Source organism: Triturus cristatus, chromosome 2_1 (assembly GCF_964204655.1).
Source record: "Triturus cristatus chromosome 2_1, aTriCri1.1, whole genome shotgun sequence".
In the NCBI taxonomy this organism is placed as follows: domain Eukaryota; kingdom Metazoa; phylum Chordata; class Amphibia; order Caudata; family Salamandridae; genus Triturus; species Triturus cristatus.
The window spans coordinates 1,093,097,900-1,093,120,918 of NC_140581.1; the positions used below are offsets into that span (position 1 = coordinate 1,093,097,900).

Below are 23,019 nucleotides of genomic sequence, written 5' to 3' on the forward strand. Positions count from 1 at the left end.
TTGTGATGTGTTTCACAATATCCTGCTCAGCTATCACATCCTCTTTTGAAAGGAAACATTTTTTGTAACCTCAAAAATGTCAGAAACCTCTGGTCAATTAGTGCTGATCTCTGTGACATACACTGACTGCATTTTGACGGTATTATGGTTGGCTGGTTACAACAGGTTTCGAGGCTATCTGATGGGCAAAAGCATGATTTAGACACCAAGGGGTTTCCATGAATGTCATGAATGTGTGATATCATGGTGATGTTGACCTCCCCATGGTCTGTGATAAAGCATGAGACACAAAGCAAGCAGGATCTTAGCTCAGTCAGAGGAAACAGCATCAGGGTGACTGTGGTTAGTGTGTCAAAGACGAAAGGAATGCATTTGTAGTCTGCAAATCGCTCCTAAAATTATAATCTAGTAATTGAGGATAATTTCAGAATGACAATTAGGAGAAATGGGGAATTAATTTGTTAAAGTCGGAAAATCACACTATTCAGAAATTATGTCTGTTTGTTCGCATTGAAAACTGTGTCTGGTATGACAGTTTTAGATGGCATTTGCATGGGAGGAACTCACCCCAAGAGATTGTAAGGTGATGCTAAGTTCTTAAAGGGGCCTTCCAGGGACACCCCCCAGAAACCAAACTGTTTTTCCCAGTCCTACATTCATAGAAGTCACCAACAATAATCATTTTAAAATGCTCCTTTGTTTGGTGACATCTGCTTGAGTTTAGAGTCAAATTGCAACGTCATTTACCGGATAGTTCCTTTAAGCACCAGCAATAATTAATGAAGGTTATTAACCTATTTAGAGCAAGTCAGCCCTATACATCTCACATGAAGTAGAACGAAAGCTTCATCCAGATATGCGTATTGTCCATAACTAAAAACTCTTGTTTTGATTCACTGATTTTTTTACACACACAAACGAAAGCTAGGCATGGATCACTGGTGAATCTACAACACCAGTCACCTCACAAAATCAATGTTTACTTTTGCATCTATATTTTGTCATCAGTCGATATACTGTATGGAATTTATAGTACATTTTATGTATTTTAAAATATGATTTGATTCAGTTTTTAAGGAAATGCTCCAATTTATATTTTTTATTGTCAACTTGCTGTGCTGATCAAAGAGAGGTGTGGATTGTGTGTCATACTAAAGTCTAAGCTAAAATATTCATAATTATAGTATGTGATTTACATGGCATTAGAAGTAGTTTAGGAGTAGAAGACCGGCCCTACTTCTGTGGAACATTTTATTTACGAGTACTCTTTGTAACTTCATATGCATTGGCTGTAGGGGAGGAAACTCACAAGCTCAGTTGGGGAGAAACATAGAGAAGTGAGGTGGTTTTTCGACACCGAAGAGGCAGAAATGGCAGTGTGACATTAGCGGACATGCATTTACAATGCATTTAAAATGCATGCCTTTAGCATCTATTACAACGCAATGCTTTTAAGGTAAGTATATATAAGGTAAGGGAATACCCCACACACACTCACATATATATACATATACACACACACAAGTATATATATTGTTAGACCCGGGATCCCTGGTTGGCTGAGGTAGGTACCTTAGGCAAAATAGGGACCTGCGTTTCAAGGTCAGGGTAAGCAAGGTCACCTTCTGAGATAGGCCCCGCTCACCCCCTTGGTAGCTTGGCACGCGCAGCCAGGCTTATCTTCAAGGTAAATGTGTAAAGTATTTGCAATAATGCTCACAGCAACCCAATGATGACACCACAAGTAGACTCCACGCGAGTTTTATAAAAACGAGTATACATTTTATATAAAAAGATATACGATAAGACCACACGATATATATCCAACATATGAATGAGTATGTGTAATATTCCTACTGGCTGGTTGTTAGGCCATAAGCAACAACAAATAGACCTAATCTGCTCGGGCAAAAATTCTATTAACTTCATGAGTGGGAGTGGAAGTTTATTTTCTTCCTCAACAGCAACCCTTCATATTTTATAGGTATTGTCCCTACTCATACTCGCCCTGTATCTTATTGTTTAAAAGAACCAACCTATGAGTCAACAGTCACTGTGTTCAAACAAAATATCCTACACTTTAACAGGTATATATAACACACAAATGTGCACCAGTGTGGAAAAAATTGTGAAAAAACGAGGTAGCACCTCACGTGGGCACCACCAGAGGAGCTTGCTGGTTAATTATCACCAGTTATGCCCACGTTTCTCATCATTGCTCACTACCTCGCAAAAATTAATATTGTTGGTGTCCAGAAAACCAGTGAAAATAGTGAACATGTGTATAATAATAAGACAAATCAACCACGTGTAATTAAAATTGAGATAAGCCACACAGTCACCAGGGAGCCACTTTTATTCTCAACTCGTGGGTTTATTAAAAATAAAGACATACTGCATGTTTGCAGACCATGTAATGATGGGCCGACATGTTTCATTGCCTGTAAATTGTAGTAGCAATTTCTTCAGGGCACGAGGACTTTGTCCACCTTTTTTGGAACCTTATTGTGAACAAACAGTGACTGTTTAAACAAAAAGAAGGTTCATTAAAAGCACATCCAGCCAGTACAGAATTCTTCTTACTGCATTCATCCTATGTATCTTCACACCCAAAATGCATATTTACCTAGTAGTAGCCAAGGCCCCTCGTACCAGCTAACCACCTCGTCACACAGGGACTATATGTTATTAGTAGCCTTGTTTCATAAAAGAGGACCCTTCTGTTGTCCTTGTTCTGCAAAGACAAACAGGCATTAGCGACTTCATGTAGAACAATTTTTTCGTACAACAATTCTTTATGTGTAAATATACATGAAACTGATTGTGACCCATTGTCATCAATATCCAAACCCAGATCCTGTTTGATATTTCAACGATGACCTTTCAGCATACTAATCTGCTCATGCTAGAATGTTATTCTTATCATCTGGCTATCGATGTCGATAAAAACCCACAGTGGCCTCAATTGCCATCCCACTGTATTGCTCAAAGCGAATTCAATCCCCATCAACTCATTTTATCCTTGTCCCATTGCCGTCACTATTCTTAGATTCAATCTAATGAAACTGGTAACTCAGGCTAAGAACCCACTCTGCAGTGTATACCTCCCAATGTGCTAACGGCGTCTGCCAGAAAACGAGCCTTATCTCGTTCCCGTTCAAAACGCGGAAGAAACATCCATATTTAAATACGGCTGTTCGGAAAAGAATCCAGTTCCTAGTGTATATCTCCCAGTGTTCTTACTGCGTCTGGTACACGACGAGCGTTGTCTCATTCTAGTTCAACACACGGAAGCAACAGCCTTATTTAAATGCGGCGGGTCAAAACAGCGGAAACCTGCTTGGCTTTCAGGTCATATGATCGGCACTAAAATATAAGCGCCATATTGGAATGATAAAATTACTCATTGCGCCGATTCTCACCTGAGAACCGGATCATGTACCAGACGTGATCTATCCTATTAAGACTCGGGTGTTAGATCTATTTACACAAAGCGGGTCAAATATCTGTGGCCCATTCATTCATTGGTAACAGAGTCAGTGCTATTCGATAAATTCCCAGATGAACTGAATGACTGACGCCATACTTCGATTTCCTATCTGTTTTAACCCGATGGTTATTAGGCCAGCCAGCCCTTGTCAGTTCTGACGATATTAATGAGTGTTTCTAAACATTCTACTGTAATCCTAATACCATGTTATGCAGTTCGTAATGCTAGAATCAGGCACCTTTGCAATGTAACGATAATGCAATGCGTAACGCAACAATCAGGTACTTTGCAAATGTAAGAATAATGCAATCCGTAATGCAACAATCAGGCACTTTGCAAATGTAAGAATAATGCAATGAGTAATACAACCACCAGGTACGTCGTTATGCATAAATAAGGCAATGCGTAATACACTAATCAGATAGTTCAGTATGCAGTAATAATGCAAGGCGTAATACGCTAATCAGGTAGTTCGTTATGCAGAAATAATGTTATGCGTCATACACTAATCAGGTAGTTCATTATGCAGGAATAATGTAATGCGTAATACCCTAATCAGGTACTCCGGTATGCAGAAATGATGCAATGTTTAATACGACAATCATGTACTCCGTTATCAGAAATCAGATAATGCGTAATACACTCCGGCACCGATCACGGTGCCTTCAGCGGTCTGTCCGCCACTCCTTCTGACTCGAAGTCAGCCTCTGTCAGTAGTTGCCCCCAACACGGGTATTGTATGACCAAAAAGTGCAGCTTCGCACTCCAGCCCCGGGACTGCCACTCCCTTGGCAATACGGGCCGCGATACAGGCCGAAGCAGAGGCTCGTGCTGCTGTAATGAGAGAGAGGCCGAGAGCATCTCCCTATGAGCCCGCACTCCGCCCCAGGAGTCAACACACGTTACCTGGGGGGCGTGAACTCACTCTCCTCTCCTCGTCCAATGACGTGGGCCTCCGATGCAATCTTTGGGGAATTGGCAACAGTGGGCTCGGGCCGGCGGCTCAGCTCCTCTGGGGCTGCCGGTCCGGGCCGCTACAGCTACGAATATCTCAGGCTGCCACAGGGCACATGCACACAGCGTCGCGGAGACTCCCTTACGCTTCGGGTGCACTATCTCCGGGCACTGCACATGATGATCTCAGGCTGCACGAAGATCACGCACACAGCGTAGTTGAGACTTACTTTAACTCCGGGTTCACGTTAACAAGGCAATCCTCACGAAGGTCTCACGCCGCACAAAGCACACGCACACAGCGTCAATGAGACTCACTTGGCCTCCGGATGTATGATAACAAGGCAATCCTCACGAAGTTCTCAGGCAGCACAAAGCACACGCACACACCGTCACTGAGACTCACTTGGATTCTGGGTGTGCACGATAACAAGGCAATCCTCACGAAGGTCTCACGCTGCACAAAGCACACGCACACAGCGTCGATGACACTGACTTGGATTCCGGTGCACACGATAACTGGACAATCCTCACAAAGGGGTCAGGCTGCAACAAGCACATGCACACAGCATCGCTGAAACTCTCCTGGAAAATGTTGTGTTCCTGAGTTTCCGCAACAGGGAGCCAGCAAAGTCCTTTCAAGCAGGGGGACACAGCACACAGCAAAGTCCCTTTAGCCTTTCCTTGGTTAAAACAAACTGCAGGCGTGCCCCAGAACACACAGCAAGGGTCAGTCCTACCCTTCTGTCTATTCAGTTGTTTCTTCCTTGGCAAAGGTTCCTCTTGACCATGAAGTAGCTCCAGTCTTCTTCAAACCTGATCAAGCCATTCTCCAAAGTTCAGGGGCTTCAGCTCTCATAGTTATACCCCTCAATGGCTTTGAAGTCTTTGTGTTCAGGGGGGCACTGACCCCTGTTCAAACCAGTTCTGGGTGCCTCCCTGCCAGTGACACCTTTCTTCCTTTGATTAGTGGGGGTCTGGATTCTCAATCACTCATCAGGAGATTGGACAATTGCTTTATGGCAGCAACCCAGGCCTATTACCTCTAGGGGCTTCTCCTCCCCTACACTCCAGATGCAGGTCAGCCTGTTGCTGTCTCACCTCCTCCCCTGGGTCAACACTTTCCCCAGATCCTATTGCTTTCAAATCCAGACAGTCAATCCACAACCAGGCAGAGAGACACAGAAATGTTAGAGCACAAAAACTCAGGCACTTCTAAAAGAGTGGCTTCTAAACACACAATGCAAAAACCACCTTCATAAAAAGATGTGTTATTACATGGTGAGTTCAGGCATACTAAGCTTCACTTCTCCATCTTAAGCCTTTGGGAAGATAGGCTGGAAAACATATTACACAGCCTCCCCATTCTGTCCTATGGGCAAGATGGCCTTTCAACTGTGAAAAACGAAATGGAGATCATTTCACTGTCAGGACATGATGCACACCTTAGTACACGTCCTACCTTTCACATGCACTGCAACCTGCCCAGGGTGTACCCTGGACCTACCATAGGGGTGTCTGCTGTACATAGAAAGGAAAGGGTAAGGTCAGTCGAGTGGGTGCACTTGTCAGAACAACATGGCAGTTTTTAGGGCTTCTTGTGTGGGTGGCACACTTAGTGCTGCAGGCCCACTAGTAGCATTTGCATTACCAGCCCTGGCACACATAGTGCACTTTACTAGGGATCTTACTAGTAAGGCAAACATACCAATCATGAACAACCAATTACCATTACACTTTATACAGGGAACACTTGCACTTTGACACTGATCAGCAGTGGCATAGGCCCAAAGCATCTAAGTTGGCAACACCATGTCAGAAAAAAGGTCTAGACACAACCCTAGCACTCCACAAGAGTTTTTTTAAGATGTAATAAATGACAGCAACACGTTTCAACCACAAGGTCTTTGTCAAAGCCAACAGTGGAAAGTGTTCAACCACCCTTAAAAACTTGCAACAAACAATGAACCTAGAAAACAGATCACAGTTATTGTCCAGAAGTCAAAAACACAAAGTGACAAGAAATGTATTCATCGTCAGTGTTGTGTATAAAAACAATAAGTAAAACATTTTCACATTATATACATGGGATACATTTTTTACATTGAAAATACAATTCGTCCTGTAAATAAATCTACTCAGTTTGAGCATTAAATTAATCTAATGCACTGACTGTAATAAGATTGTAATGTCATTAAATCTGTATAATGGTTATACATAAACCATGTAATTATCCACTTGGTTTCAGTGTAATCAGAAAATAATTTATAGAATTGCTGTCAGTTTGACAATATCTATAATGAAAACGAAATATTGTGCAAATACATTGATAATGGGCTCTGTGGGATAAGTTTTATTCAAATGTAACTAGAAATATTTGAATGCCATATGCAGTATGCACAAATTCATAACACAACTTCTTCAGATCCCATCAAAGTCTTTCATTAAACGTAGTAAGAAACTTTTAACGCTAATCATGATACGCAAAGATAAGTGACACATCTTCTTAACATTTATTATAGGAAATATAACCTCCCTGCATGATAAGTATCTACTTTTTTACCCACTCACAAAACACAACAAGAAAGGGACGTAGGGAGTAAAGACTCATGTACTAAAGGAATCAAAACGACAGATCCAATTGCATACAAAAAAAAACTACTTGGTTAACAAATCTTTTCTGCAGTGATTCCTTTATCGCAACTCCATGCCCTTCATATTTTTAACTAAAAACTGCAGACTCATACTAGAAAAACAATTTTGATGTACAATATCAATCCATTACATAAAGATTGGATAGTTTAGGAAAAATAAATACCAAAATATAATCAGTACATGTTACTACTTAATGTGAACAAACAGCTCCACATCCACATTCCATCCTTCAGGGGCATTGTGTGGAGACGGATTAAATATTCAGATTCCAGCTTTTGCAATTTATTCTCTCTATCCCCTCATCTCTGTTTAGAATCAATTCTGTCAATTCCAAAAAATGAAAGAGTGTTAGGGTTTTGGGCATGTTTCAACTGTCAATATCTGGTTACTGGATAATTTTGGTCACAGAGTTTTATTGCTCCAAGATGCTCTAAATCCCATTTTACCATCACACCGGGCAAGTGGTACCCCCAGCTTAAGCTGCTAGAGTCGAGGGGAGCTCACTATGCCACAATACCACTGATGTAGATACCATCCCTGCTCTCTTTTGGTAGTTTGATCCCCCCCATCGCTAAAGCCATGTAACTTTCAGACATTCATTATGGTATCACAAACAAAAAAGTAATTGTAACTGCTCTTTTCAACAAGGATACTAAGCAACTTCTGAACCCATTAGAAGGCGTATTTGTACAATGAGAATTGTATTAAAGTGTTGTTGCTTGACCTTCCCTAGTCTTTGGTGGAAGGAGAATGAGTCCATGAATTTATGAAATGCCGTTTTCTGATATGGTGGGTAGCAAGTCACATGTCTCCACTGTAGCTTTCTTTAATTTCACAGTCAGTTTAAAGTACACTAAAGATGTCAGCATTACATACTATACACTTTACAGTAGACGTGTGAAGCAGTGGGTAAGCTACAGATTGCTGCACATTGGGATAAAGACTTCAGAAGACTTCACTTCAGGCCATCCACCCCCTCAAGTGGCATGCAGGGTAAGCATCAGTGTGCAACTATTGCTAGGGTCATCACAGATAAATTGCATGCATATGTGTATTTGAATGGCTTCCGTCAAGCGGTTTGACTGCTGTTGCTGCTGCATCTGCTGACGCTGGTGACATGGAAACAATGGCATATGGCAATGCTTCATGTACTGTTTTTTGCCTTTTCTGAAGCTCACCGTGCAAGGTCTTTCCTGAAAAGGAAACAGTGGTTCACAACACCATGCATATCTGCTGCAGAATGTGGTTCTCTTTAACCGCTCTTTTACGGTCTGGAGGCATTTAAAAAATCTGGGAAAGAGTCATTCACCCTAGCCTACAAGGTTTACTCATGCCCTTGATTTTGTATACTTGGAAAGGGGACTAATGAAGAGGATCAACCAGACTCTTACACCTTGCAAGAATGCTACATAGGAAGCATGGGTCTTGTCATCTCCTGCGCTCATGTGTTGCATGACCAAATAGTGACAATGGTATATGCCTTCATAAAACAGGAGGATGATGGAGCTTTGGTTCTATCTGAAATCTTACTCAAACACTTAGAATCAAATACAACCACCACAACTAAGATAGTGGCCTAGGGCAGTAGAATTTGCTAATATTCAATATCACTCATTGGTTCATATTCGTCATAAAATGACAGGAGTCCAAAGCTAGTATTTTCACTTTGGATCTTACAAAAATCATTCCTCTGTGCTGGACCCAGTTTATTATTTGGGCATTTTCCTACCATATAGAAACCATACATACATAGTATCCCTATATGAAGGAACCCATATATCTAACTGCACCATCAAGCTATCTTTTGAAACTTTCGATGCACAGGCACAAATATCATCTACGAAAACACAGCCTCAAATGTCCAGCCCAGTATGGCCTAAAATTTACAGACACATTCTCACACGCATTGATGCAATCAGAAAAAAAAAACAAATGTACATTAAAATTTCTAGGCATTGTTTTAATTGTAGAGACAACATCGTCATTTACCTGATGTTGTTCATAATGCCGAACCCAGAATGAATGTATGCAATGACCAGGGTGACAAGCCTAATTAATCAATGTAGACAAGTTCTTCTGGAAACCATCTACTTTTTCTGTCAACGTAAGCACTCTAACACCAGTTCGATGACATGGGGAGTAGATCCTGACCTGGAAGAGGTTTCAAGTCCCAGTCACACCTCTCCCATTGCCCATTGGAGGAATTGATGAACTTGTCTTTCTGTTAGCTGTGAAGTTATCCCATAAGGCATAACTGGAGTTGCAGAACCCCCTTAAAGGTTCAATATAGAAACACTGTCCTAGGAGGAGTCTTCATCTACAAACCATATATATACTGCAAGTGATGGGAGAGGATATGTCTCATTAATATTTACTTAGGAAAAGGCCTTAAAGAACTTGGAGTGCATCTTAACATAGTGCAACAAAATGTGCAACATATTAGAGAGATCTAGGGATTGATTCAGGGATCCATTGAATAGCTTTCTAGCTTGACTTCTTATTGTTAAACCATCGAGCACTGATGCAAGAGAATGACTTCCCCACACAGTAAGAACTAGCAGAGTTGCCCTGATTTTGCCATATTGCCTATTCAATTAGGATGGCTAGGACTGGTATCACATATTGGCGCTAGTGATATTGGTGCTAACTTCTGTTCATTGCTTATGAAGGAGACCAGTGTTTCTACTTCGGGGCTTAGAGGTAAAAGATCACAACCCTCTGTTGAGCCTCCTGCGTGCAGGTGCTACTGCCGTCCTCTGGGCCTCTGGCAGATATATAGAGACTCTCGAATACCGAGACACGTGATTCATTCCCTTTGATCACGACTCTATCAATAAAGGAAGCCAGGCACAGAGGACGGCAGCAGCACCTGCAAGCAAGGAGCTCAACAGAGGATTGTGCTCTTTTCCCTCTAAGCCCCGAAGGAGAAACACTGGTCTCCTTCATAAGCCATAGGAAAAGTCTGCACCTATAACACAACATCAGAGATTGAGTGATGGAGCTTACTGACAAAGAGTGGTAGGTAAATCTACTTACACACGCTGAGCGATTCAAAAACAAGTCACTCTCACACAAGTCCTGATGAAGGCCCCACGGCCCACAAGGGCAACCTAGGGCCGAAACATTTTAACCTACCACGACCAACCGCTAGATGCTGTGGATCCCTTACACATCCACCAAAGCACCAATTTTTACCTTTTTTTTAATGTTATCCCTTTCCTGACCAATAAAACTCTAAGGGCCCCATGCATCATACAAATAAACGGTCGCAAACAAGCAAATTCTCAGAATCTGCCCCTTTGCGACCGGTATTTTTGCATTTGGGATGCATCATCCCAAATGCAAAAATCGCAATTTAAGTAATCTCTAAATTGCGATTACTTAAATTGCGATTGCATTTAAGGAATCCCAAATAGAGATTCCTTAAATGTAATGCATTAAAGTAAAATAAATCGGGATTTCGCTAATAGGCTGCGCAAATTACCATCAAGTTGAACTTCATGGTAATTTGCAAAACCTTTGAAAAAAGCACTTTTGTGCATTTTACAAAGTTTCATGTTGCGCACACACATGCCCTTAGGGCATGTGTGTGCGCAACATATGTGCACAGGTCAATTCCAGGGGTGCAACAGGGTGTCCTTTTGACACCCTTGCACCCTGAAATTGCATGCACAATTTGCGAGTACCTATTGACGCTCGCAAATTGCGCTTGCAATTTCCCATTCACTCCTATGGGCCTGTAGGCCCATAGGAATGAATGGGAAGCTATTCCTTATTTGTGAGTCGCAAATAAGGAATGTGTAGGAATCGCTATTATTATAGCGATTCCTACTTGCATAGTATTTTGTGAGTCCTTAATTGCGAATCCTTAATATTCGCAATCAAGGACTCACAAAATCCTAGCTTGATGCATGTGCCAGTAAGAACGGAGTTAATTGTAACTTTTATTTTTTGAACTATCTACTTAACATTCACAACTGGCATAAACCAGAAAGTCTCCCTCCTGGTGGAGGATAGCAGATTACCTGGAGAACTGAGCACTCAGGGGGTAAAGACCCGATGATGATACTATTCGCCTAACTGGAAGAGATGAGAATCAACATATACCGCGCCCTTTGTTAGTGTGAATGAGGGTCTCCGTGACAGATATATAGAGACTCTGGAATACCAAGACACGTGATTCATTCTCTGTGATAAAGCTGTGAATAACTGTAATCTTTGGTTGGAAAACGATGCATGCCGGGCATCTTATTCCTTTGCTTTGGTTGAAGGTGCTCATGACTGTGGTCTGCTGCCAAGGGGTGCTTGTAGCAAAAGTATTTGTACCACTGTAGATAGTTACTCAATATCACTTTTTGTTAAATAACTGATTGCACTTTATTTAGTACTGTTAGAGTCGTGTTTGTGCACCAATATACATCACGGGTGCTGTACGCTGTTGGATGATCCATTCAGGGAGTGTGTTTATGGGTGTCCTTTACTATGGTAGCCAGTATTGTGCAAGTGGTGTTTCCTTTTAATTTTTCAGGCACTTTGTTAGTTGGCTATTTACTCGATCCACTGAGCCAAATTTATAACATTTGATTGTTTAGCATCATTTTGCCAATTATTGTGCTATTTGGGTCAATAAGGTAAACACAGGTGCTAAAGGCGTTTGCGCTGGATATCAGTTCTATTTTTGAACTTTCTTATGACCTGAGTGGAGAATAACAAGGAATAACCTGAGCACGCCGTTTTTCACCCATAACTACCATTTGCACACTATTCTGCATGGTAGTTACCACCAGTTATAGGCTGCTGTTAAATTGCCCGGGCAAAGCAAGTGCAATTTACACTTAGCTTCAAATAGAAGCAAATTCCAAAATGGGTGCTCATTCTGATCTCAATCCCATTAGCACTAATTCAGGGGTTTAAATCACCATGAGCTTCTGATGTTATTCTATGCCTTGCTCGAACAGAGCAAATCTGTTCACCTTGAATTGCTCATTGGAGGCAAAGTAATTAATGACATTATGGCATACCAATTTTGACCTGTTTATTGTCTTTCTGTGCCCCATAATAATGTTTTACCTTTCTGCTTTGCATTGTCAAATACAGATGTAAATTCAGCTATTGTTTCCTGCAAGGTGGAGGTGAACAAGGGCTGCATACATAATCTTTTCTTTAGCCACTGTATTTAGTTCAGCACTCTTTTCATTCAGTTTTCCTGAGTCTTAGTGCTTTAATGTGTTACAGGTAAAGGAAGTCACCAGGAGTTAAAGTCATTTGCTCAGTGACGGGCGGCATGGTTCGGGGGTGGCGGGGCTGGTGCTAATGAGTGGGGGGAGTCGCGATGGGTGAAATGGTAAAAAAAATAAAAATGAGAATAAAAGAAACACTTGCCTCACCAGTCCTGCATCTCTGCTCCTGTTCTCCTCGTCAGACTGGGGCACAGGAAGCACAGAAAAGGCTCCCCTGACCAATCACAACACTGCAGTGCAGCGTTGTGATTGGTTTTGAGAGTCCTGGTTCGACGATCAACCAGGAAATGGGGGGCTGGACTTGTTTGCCAAACAAGCTGTAATGCAGCCTGCATAGAGAACGGGGAAAGTGCGCAGAGGGCCGACCAAACAGTCATTGCGCACACTTAGGAGTGGGCAAACCAATCCTCCCCTGCCCTTCTCCGAAAGCAGAGTATCCCCGTCTACCCTCCCGCCTGCTAAGCAGCAGGAAACATAAAATGATAACAATTTTTTTTTTTTTTTTAAATACATTTCTTTTATTGAGTACCAACAATAATACAGTGCGACACTTGCAAAAACACTTACATTAGGACAGTTGTTTGAGTGCATAAAATCGGTCAAAAATGTTGTTGATCCTTAATACTAGATTTCAATCGCTCATCAACGAGGTCAACTCTAGTGTCCCTATTTCCATTACAGTTGTGATCCCCCCCACGAAATCCGGGGGAAAAACAGAGATGAAAAGAGGAAGGGGTCAGGGGGGGAAGGAGGAGTAGGGGAAATCTCTGGCCTTCTGAAAAGACTTGTTTGTAGGCTGCATGTTCACGCACAGCCTATGCGCAAGTAGTTCCATTCTCATTGCACCGCCCCCCTAGGTAGACAAGGGGAGCCCACTCTGGTCCTGTTGAAGATAGCTTTGCAGCGGCTCCCAAATATCCCTCAGATGAGCCTGTGCAGGCATCAGCTTCCAGCATTCAGACAACTGGCCATGGCAGAACGCCATGTCCTTGTGTCAATCAGAGGCGCGCGGGCTTCTGTGACAGCCCCAACACATCACAATTCACCATTTGCTCAGCAATAAAAGCATAGCTGCTAGTTTCCTGACGCTGGCACTGCACGCACATAACCAAGCAGCGCTGTCAGGGTGGAGCGCTCAATTTTGTACTCCAGCATCGTCTCCAGCACATCAAATATATTTCCCCAATACTGTGCAATTTCCGGGCAGGACCAGGCCAGATGCAAAAACGCCGCATTCTGAGCCTGGCACCTCACACAGCATGCATCCTCACTCAACCATGCTTTGTGCAACAATGCAGGGGTCCAATATAGTCTGTGTATAAACCTAAAATGGATCAGCTTCAACCTGTAATTAGGGGACAACTCCCTAGCCTGCGTGCAGCAATATAACCATTTATCCACCTCTATGGGAGATTCCAGCATTTCCTCCCACCGACGTTGTGCCGGGGGGGACGCTGATTGGCGGCGTGCACTGCATGCCTGTAAAAATCCAGGTAATGAGTTTATGTGGTGACGGTTTGCCTAGGAAGCCTTCCAGGACCTGGTACATTGGGTGCGCTATCAGGAACGAAGCAAAGTGATGACACAGCACCGCACGGAGCTGATAATACGTCATTCTATCGAATAGGCCAGTGCTTTCCCCCAGAAGCTCCGTATCAGGCAGTATAAATGCCCGATCTGGGAAAAAATCTTCCCAAGTGTGTAAACGTGCAAAAAGGTATGGCCATTCCAAGGTATCAAAGGCCTTGGTGGCATCCAAAAAGATCGCAGCTGCTGGGAGGTAGGGGTCTATTTGCTGCATAGTCATGAAAAAGGTGCGTAGGTTGTGAGATGTACCCCTCCCGGGGACAAAGCCGCACTGGTCGGTGTGCAGGAAAACGGATAACAGAGGGAGTAATCTTGCTTTAATCAGTTTGGTGAGAATTCTATTGTCCAGGTCAATCATTGTTAATGGTCTGTAAGAATCGCACAACAGTGGATCCTTATCTGGTTTAAGAATCGTGATGATAAGTGCTTCCCTGAGAGATGGAGGAAGTGTACTCTGCTCCAACGATTCCTCATATATATTGATGAGGTTTGGTGCCAGCAGTGGAGCAAATTCTTTGTAAAAAGTGACCGTCAAACCGTCCAATCCCGGCGTGGATCACTCCATTCACCTCCACCTCCGCAAACGGCGCATCCAGATAACTGCGGTGGCAGTCCTTTAGCCATAGCAGATGGATGGGATCAAAGAAAGGGAGTCAGGTCAGGGTGGATGTCAGATTGCCACGCCGCATAGAGTGATGAGTAAAAGGACAGCCTTTCTGCCTGGACAGCCTCATGGCCGATCACCGTCTCATTATCTGTTGTGCATGCTTGCTAATGTAGTAGGTGGCCCATGGCTTATTAAGGAGACCAGCAAGTGTTTTGCCAGCACGATCTCCCTCACCATACAGTCTAGAGCATGCCTCTTTCCCTAGGTAAAGTGTTTCCCTTAGGGCTGCCTCCTCAAAAGCGACAATTTTACCTCTTATGTCCCCAAGAATCTCAGTCTTATTGGTGTTGAAGTATGCATTTTCGAGCTTCCGTATTTCTCCCTCAAGGCGCATAAGGTTCCTTCGCAGTGAGAGCAGTACTCCCGCCTGTTTACCAATACACTCACCTGTAGTCACCGACTTAAATGCTTTCCAGAATGTGGAGGGGGATTCCACCGTGCCCTCGTTCAGTGCAAAGTATTCTTCTATTGCTGATCGAATAGCATCTCAAAATACTTGGTCTCGCAGAGCCCCTGGTGGGAGTCTCCAGCTAAATACTCAACTAGGAACGCCCGGCAGAGCGAGCTCTAGCTGTACCGAAGAGTGATCAGATAGGGTATGTGCTAGGTGAGTAATCTTGGGGACCCATGTCAATGCATCCTTCGAGGTCAGCAAGATATCTATTCTGGACCAGGTAGGGCCAGCCGGAGGTACGCACAAGCCTTATTCTTTGTGCATTTTACTGTGGCGCCATATATCTGTCAAGCTGTAGTCTGTCATGATAGTCTGCAGCTGAGCCACTGCAAGTGGGTGGGGGTGCAGGGAGTCCCCGATCTGTCTCTGTCTGGTCCAAATATTACAATAAAAACCCCTCCCCACAAGATGGCTCCCGGACCAAGCATCTCTACCAGTCGCCACTCCTCCCCGAAGAGTTCTGAGTCATCCACATTGGGCCCATATACTGAAAGGAAACTAATTAGGTGCCCCCCCAGCAAACTTGCTAATATTACATATCTCACTTGCGTATCACATAGCTCAGTGCGCGTGCGCCAGGGTAGCCCCTTCCTGAGGATAATCACAGTCTCTCTCGCGTAATTGGAGTGGCTTGCAACGTATTTCTCACCCATCCATCCCACTCACAGGGGCGCACAGTTAGCCCCCGTCAAATGCAATTATTGCAAGAAACATATATCTACCCCATGATGGATAAGATATGCAGTGACCAGCCTCACTTTCCTGTTGTCATACCGGTCGTCAACATACCACGTTATTGCCTTCAAAGTAGTCACATTTTCAGTGGGTACGTTTCAGACTCAGCGTCTAACAGCGTGTGACAGAAAGAGGCCAGAGAGACAGCCAACTTGGCTGAAAGGCAATTCTCCTCCCCAATGCGGCCACAAGGGGCCAACCGACAGAACCAGAGTAGGACTCATCCCTGAGGGGAACCACTAGGGGCCCGGCATATCCCACCTGGTGGAAGCTGGGTAGCTGGACGTGGTTAGCTCAGCAGGGGAGTCCCCGCTGTCAACAAGGCAGACAAAGAAAATCTATACAGGGTATCCTGAAAGGGTTAGTCCTATATGAAGCTAAGATGAGAGAGGACGCCCAACCATGCCAACCCTAAGAATATTGATCATTAGTCCAGCATAGTGCCGTCATTTAGTCGTTTTCACTGAGAGGGTCCCCCTCCTCTGTGTTCTTCTCCGATCGTGAAGGCAGCTTGACTGGCTGAAGGTCCTGGTCAAATTTGGTGGCTAACTTGGGATCTGTGAAAAACGAATTTTTACCCCAATGGAAAATGTGTAATTTTGCTGGGTACAGCAGAGAGTATTTATTGTCCTATTTCTGGAGCATCCTTTTAACGAGCTCAAACTCCCTTCTGGCAGCCTGTACAGCCAGGGTAAAATCTGGTTAGAATGAGACAGCGTTTCCCTGGTATATTGTTTCTTGCTGATCTCTGGCCTTGCGCAGCACAGTGTCCCAGTCACTGTCATTTAGTAAACGGGTTATTATCGCCCTAGCCTGGGATCCCCGAGGGGGTCTCGGGTCGAGAGCCCTATGGGCAGATAACAACTAAAAGTTATTCGAATTTTATGTCTCCTTTACTTTGCAGTGCACTGCTTAAAAGAAGTGGGGTGATGCTCCTCCGCCATGGCGGAGGATCTGCCACTGCATTTGCCCAGGATCACACAGTTTGATCAAGTGTGGAAGCTGTAATTAGAACCTAAAGCTCATTGTTACATAGCCATCAAGAAGGCCGCTAGATACAGGCCTTTGTTGATGAAAATGATCATATATATCTATATATATATCTATATATGAATTATTTTGTTGTTGGTTCTTGATTTCCTAATATCAAAACACTTTCTGCAATAAGTTTCTCAATATCCCACCCGAGCACCAGTTTCTCAGTTTTATGCTGAAATCATGTTAAGAAAGCATTGGGCAATTGATTCTAGGCCCTGTTGGATGAGGTCATTCGGACTGGTGTTGCTCGCATGATAAGAAGAGTTTACGGAAGAAGAAGCTGGAAAAAACCCTATTTGTACATTTCATGTAATAAACGCGTGCAGTAATGGTGACGGTGACCCGGTCATACATTTTTCAACTGCATTTTAGACAAAAACATTATTGTATTGAAGGTGGTTATTAATGTGTGTCAAAAAGAGAAGAATGTTTATTTGTGGTCTAGTAGGTTCGAAAGTCACTGGTTCAAAAGACAAAATGGCGACACTGGAAAGGAGAATTTCAAACAGAGCATTACCTCCTCGTCCAGTCTTCCTCGCCACAGTATTCACATATGAGCCTCCGGCTCCACACAGAACTCCAAGTAAAATTAAAAGAGCAGCGCTCTAGTCTCCCCTCCCTCCTCCAATATGGCCCCCAGTGTCTTCAGCCAATCCCATAAAGGGATACATAGCAATCAACACGACCTGTTCTTTTTTTCTGCACTTCTCCGACTGCTGTGTTGCCTGTTGATCAGGTGAGTGGGGCTGGGTTCCTGCTTCAGCAGACCCGTTATGCCCTGGGGTATCTAGTTTGGGGGTAGTAGTATACTTTTTCAATGTTGATTCGGTAGTTTGATTAAATGTTTGTTTACCTCCTGCTACTGCCTTCGCGCCTCTGGTCCTGCTTCAGCGGACTTTCAGTGGCGTTCGTTTGTGGTGAGTCATGCTGTGACTCTGGATCACCTCCTGACGGTGGTTTATTTACTTTACCGGCCGCGCGTCCTGCTAAGCGGACGTAGCGCGGCCGGATGCGTTTGATCTGGGGGCCGGAGGCTCCCGGTAGCGTTTTTCCCTCATGACGGGGCCGCGTGTGTTTGCTGTGGGGGTGGGTGATTCCCGTTTACATTTCTTGAGCTGCAGGTTCGGTGCACGTTACTTACAGTGGTAGGGCGATGTTCGATCTGTCTCCTTCCTCACACGACAGTCTCTGTGTTACATCGTCTGTCTATGGGCATGCGCGCGGCTGTTTCCTACGATATTTATGTAAATTTGTCTGATGCATGTATTGGCTTGTTAGGTTGCCTAGCAACCCCGGGGCCTTTTTATGCCAGGTGTGTTGTCTTCTTACCTGCCTGTGTTTCACTTCATGCGTTCACTGGTGTATAACTATGATGGAGAGTGGCTCTGTGCCTGATTCTGCTCCTGTGGCTTCTGGTTCTGGTGTTCAAATCCCATCTATGGACGTATTGCAGCAGATGATCAATTCTGCTGTGGCTGCTGCTATGCAAGGTCAGATGCCTGTTCCTCCTGCGAAGCGGGCTAAGGTTGATGGCGCTGCGGCTGCTGATTCTGACATCGAGGAGGAGGTTGATGTCAGAGGTCGTTTTGTGCAGGGTGCCGACCTGAAGGAGGTGCTGGGTCACATTAGAGAGAACTTGGTGTTTCCTGCCTCTGTTGTTCCTCTGGAAGACGATCTATTTGCGCAATACCAGCGTCCTGAACCTGATTCTTTGCCTCTACACTCTTCAGTTTTGAGGGTCCTGGAGAATGAATGGAAAGATGTAGACAAGGGTTCCTTTCCACGCTTTTTGAATAAAAGGTACCCGCTACTGGACTTTGATGTGAAATTTCCTTCCTCAGTGAAGGTTGATTCCTTGTTGGCCAGCATGGCGTCTCATGGAACTGTAGTGTCTGAGGATTCTTCTCCTGCTGACCCGGTTGACCGTAAAGTGGATGGTGCGGTGAAGCGCACTTTTGCGGCTGCAAATTTCTCTATCAGGGCGGCTGCCTATGCTTCTTACACTATACAGTCCTTGCTTAAGGATTTTCAGTCTCTGTCTGAACTGTTGGACCAAGCGGAGGATGTTTCTTCTACCCTGGCTATGATGGAGCAACAAGTTCGGTTGCTTTCGGATGTATCCTTTGACTCTATGGGAGCGGCGGCTTCCGCGGCTGGGTCTTCGGTGGCTGCGAGACGCCAGTTGTGGCTTCGTTCATGGAAGGCTGATGCTGCGCAGAAGAATCTACTGATGAAGATTCCTTTTTCAGGGGTTAAACTTTTTGGGTCGCCTCTGGATGACATGGTTAAGAAAACGGCGGAGGACCGTAAACTCCTGGCTCCTGAGAGGGCGGGTCACTTCCGTTCCTTTGGTTCCCAGAGGGCTTTTGGGCCTTCTCGGAGGGGTAGGGCTGGTCCGCCCTTTCGTGGGAGGGGGCGTGGCTGGGGTGCTCCTTCCTTTGGGAAAACCCGGTTCTCCGGTTCTTCCTCCTCCACTCCTGCACCAAAGTCGTGACTGGATCGCTCCTGGTATGGGTCCGGTTGGGGGTCGCCTCAGTTTCTTCCTGGAGTCTTGGAGACTGACTGTTTCGGACAAATGGGTGCTGCAGGTGGTTTCAGAGGGCTTGCGTATTGGATTTATCCAGACTCCCCCAGACTGTTTCAGGGCCACTCCTTATCCCAGAGATCCTGTACGGAGATTGGCGCTTTTGGAAGGCATCGAATCCCTGGTGGTCAAGGGTGCGGTGATTCCTGTTCCCATCGATCAATTGGGGTTGGGTGTGTATTCCATCCTATTCCTGGTGTCAAAGCGCACTGGGGATCTTCGGCCTGTGATGGACCTGAAGTGGGTGAATACTTACATCCCTCACCAGAAGTTCAAGATGGTTTCCCTTCAGTTGATCCTTCCTCTGATATCTCAGGGCGACTTCCTTGCATCGATAGACTTGAGGGATGCTTATCTCCATATACCTGTTCATCCAGACTCTCAGAAATTTCTCCGGTTTTGCGTGATGGGTCGGCATTACCAATTCCAGGTAATGCCCTTTGGACTCTGCTCTGCTCCCAGGGTCTTTACTAAGGTTCTGGCTCCTCTTATTGGCCTTTTGCATGGGGAGGGCATTAGTGTTTTTCCTTATCTGGACGACATTTTAATTTCTGCTTCTTCTCTTCCTAAGGCGGAGTTGCATGTCCAGAGGGTGTGCCATGTCCTGGAGCATCATGGGTTCCTAGTGAATGTACCGAAGTCCTCCCTGGTTCCTGCACAGGAATTGACTTTCATTGGGGCTCTGTTCAGGACTCAGCTGGGTATGGTGTTCCTACCTCCTCCCAGGATTCTGTCCCTGGTATCTGCTGTTCGTGCCCTGTTGGTGGGGCATTCTCATCCTGTGAGCCTATGGCTGAGGGTTCAGGGTCTGATGTCGGCGTCATTGTTGACGGTGCCGTGGGCTCGACTCCACATGTACCCGGTGGTGTCACACGTTTTGTCGCATTGGGACCCCTGTTCCCTAGATATGACTGTTTTGGTTCCTATGTCGGCAGAAGTTCGGGTGGTCCTGGGTTGGTGGTTGGACGAGGGTCATCTGTCCAGGGGCCGCCCCTTTCTGATTGTTCCCACCCGCGTGGTCACTACCGATGTCAGCCTGCTGGGGTGGGGTGCTACTCTGAGGGATTCGACGACTCAGGGGGTTTGGCCTCAGTCGGTGTTGTCATATTCCTCCAACTACTAGGAGCTGAAAGCCGTACTTCTGGGTTTGTTGGATTTCTCGGATCTGGTTCAGGGTCACCATGTGCAGGTCCGAACGGACAATCAGGTTGTGATGTCGTATATAAACCATCAAGGAGGGTGCAAGGTTCAATCCCTCAGTTGCCTCAGCCGTCGGATTTGTTGTTGGGCGGAGTTGCATCTGGAGTCCCTATCTGCCATTTATCTTCCTGGCACGGAGAACACTGTGGCGGATTGTCTGAGCCGGGTGTTTCCCTCCATGGGATCTTTGTCCCTGACACATGTGATGTTCAGGAGGTTGCGGCGGATGTTTGGTTGTCCGATTGTCGACCTCTTTGCTTCCCAGGACAATTTCAAGATCCGTTGCTTTTGCACAATTATGCCTTGCCGGGATGCATGGAGGGTGGATGCCCTGTCGTTCCCTTGGCCGACGGGTCTCTTGTATGCCTTTCCCCCTGTTCCCCTGATTCCGGCAGTATTGCAGAAGATCAAGAGGGAGGGATCCTATGTGCTTCTCATTGCTCCGGGTTGGATGCGTCGACCTTGGTATCCCCTGATGTTGGAATTAGCTGTGTCTCCGGGGTGGGCTTTGCCTTTCAGTCCTTATCCTCTGTTGGGTCCTCTTCTTCCTCTGCCTGTGTTCCGTTCCCTGGGTCTGCGGGCCTGGCTCTTGAAAGGGATTCGTTGATGCGAACTGGCTGTTCATTGGCTGTGGCTGGGGTCATTCAGCAATCCAGGAGACCTTCTACTCTTAAATCCTATGCGAAACACTGGGATAATTTTGTTTCTTGGTGTCTGAGTCGCGATCTGTCGATGGCTTCTTTGGATCCGGCTCGCGTTTTGGATTTTTTGAATGATGGTTTTGTGCTGGGCTTGGCCATTTCGACTCTTCGGGCTCAGTGGGCTGCGATTCAGGCGTTCCATGTCCTCCCTTTAATTTCTATTTCTCCATTGGTTGCTAGACTTTTTAAGTCTCTATCTTTCCAACGCCCCCGTCCTATTATATGTCCTCCACCTTGGGACCTGCCTTTGGTTTTGCGCTCCTTGCAGTTGGCTCCCTTCGAGCCTTTGGAATCGGTGGGGTTGAAGTTTTTAACACTCAAGGTGGTGTTTCTTGTGGCGATTGCTTCTGCCAGACGTATGGGTGAGTTGGGTGCCTTCCTTCGTTCTGCTCCTTTTTTGTTGGTTTTGTCGGACAGGGTTGTGTTGCGCCCTCATCCTACGTTCATTCCGAAAGTGGATTCTTATTTTCACAGGTCTTCTGAGGTGGTGCTTCCTTGTCTTTGTCCTGATCCTTACTCGGATGAGGAATCCCTGTTGCACCTCTTAGATGTTCGCCGTGCTTTATTGATATATTTGTCACGCACGTCTTCCTTTTGCAAAGTGGACAACTTGTTTGTCGATTATGGTTTGTCGCGTCAGGGCCTGAAACCCTCCCTGTCGACGATCAGTCGCTGGATTAAGGAGGCCATTTTGTTGGCATATGCTTCGGTTTCTGATGTTCCCTCCCTTCCTGTTCAGGGGCGTTCCACCCGCTCTGTTGCTGTGTCTTGGGCCTCCTTCAAGGGGTGTCCATGGAGGATGTTTGCCGGGCTGCTACTTGGTCTTCGCCTCATACATTCATGTCCCATTACCGCCTCCAGGTTGGGGGTGGGGGTTCTGTTTCATTTGCATCTTCTGTTCTGACTGCGGGGATGCCTTGAGAGGTTGTCTTGATTGCTGTAACTCTGTGTATTAAATTTTGTTTTTCACTGCACTTTGGTGTGGTCTTTTTCCTTACATGAAGCTGGTTGCTTTGGTATCGGCTCATATGTGAATACTGTGGCGAGGAAGACTGGACAAGGAGGTAATGCCCCGATTACTTACCGGTAATCTTCATTACTCCGAGTCCTAGTCTTCCTCGCCACAGTATAGTTTCCCTTCCCTCCCAGCCCTGGTGGTGGCTTCATGTCTGCGGCTTTGTTTATCAGGTCGTGTTGATTGCTATGTATCCCTTTATGGGATTGGCTGAAGACACTGGGGGCCATATTGGAGGAGGGAGGGGAGACTAGAGCGCTGCTCTTTTAATTTTACTTGGAGTTCTGTGTGGAGCCGGAGGCTCATATGTGAATACTGTGGCGAGGAAGACTAGGACTCGGCGTAATGAAGATTACCGGTAAGTAATCGGGGCATTACTATGGTGGGTGGAGCAGTAGTGTGTATATCTGAATATCGTTTTTGGGGAGTTTGACTGACAGGTGCAGGGTGGATTTCGTTTACATTCTCGTTCATCATCGCTCCTCATAATGGGTATTAATATAGTCTGAGCTTTATGTGTATTACTTTGGGGCCTGACTGAGTGGAAACTCAGCATGAAAAGTATAAAAATAAACACACCTATTTATTTACTAGACACATCGTTCTCTACTTCAACCAGCATGATTTATTTGCTTACAACCCATTTTTCTCACCCAAAGTTAGACAATTATGTTACCACCTTTGCAGTTTCTGTTTCAC

The 23,019-nt window shown here is 45.2% G+C and overlaps 1 long non-coding RNA gene across 4 annotated transcripts in view; it reads right to left on the minus strand.

Annotated features, from left to right (window-relative positions):
• Positions 1-23,019, minus strand: part of LOC146866412 (uncharacterized) — a 247,663-nt gene that overhangs the window by 1,779 nt on the left and 222,865 nt on the right. For all 4 annotated transcript variants that reach the window (XR_014976802.1, XR_014976801.1, XR_014976800.1 and 1 more), the window contains one exon: positions 2,627-2,734. This is a non-coding gene — a long non-coding RNA (uncharacterized LOC146866412). The remainder of the gene's footprint in view (positions 1-2,626; positions 2,735-23,019) is intronic.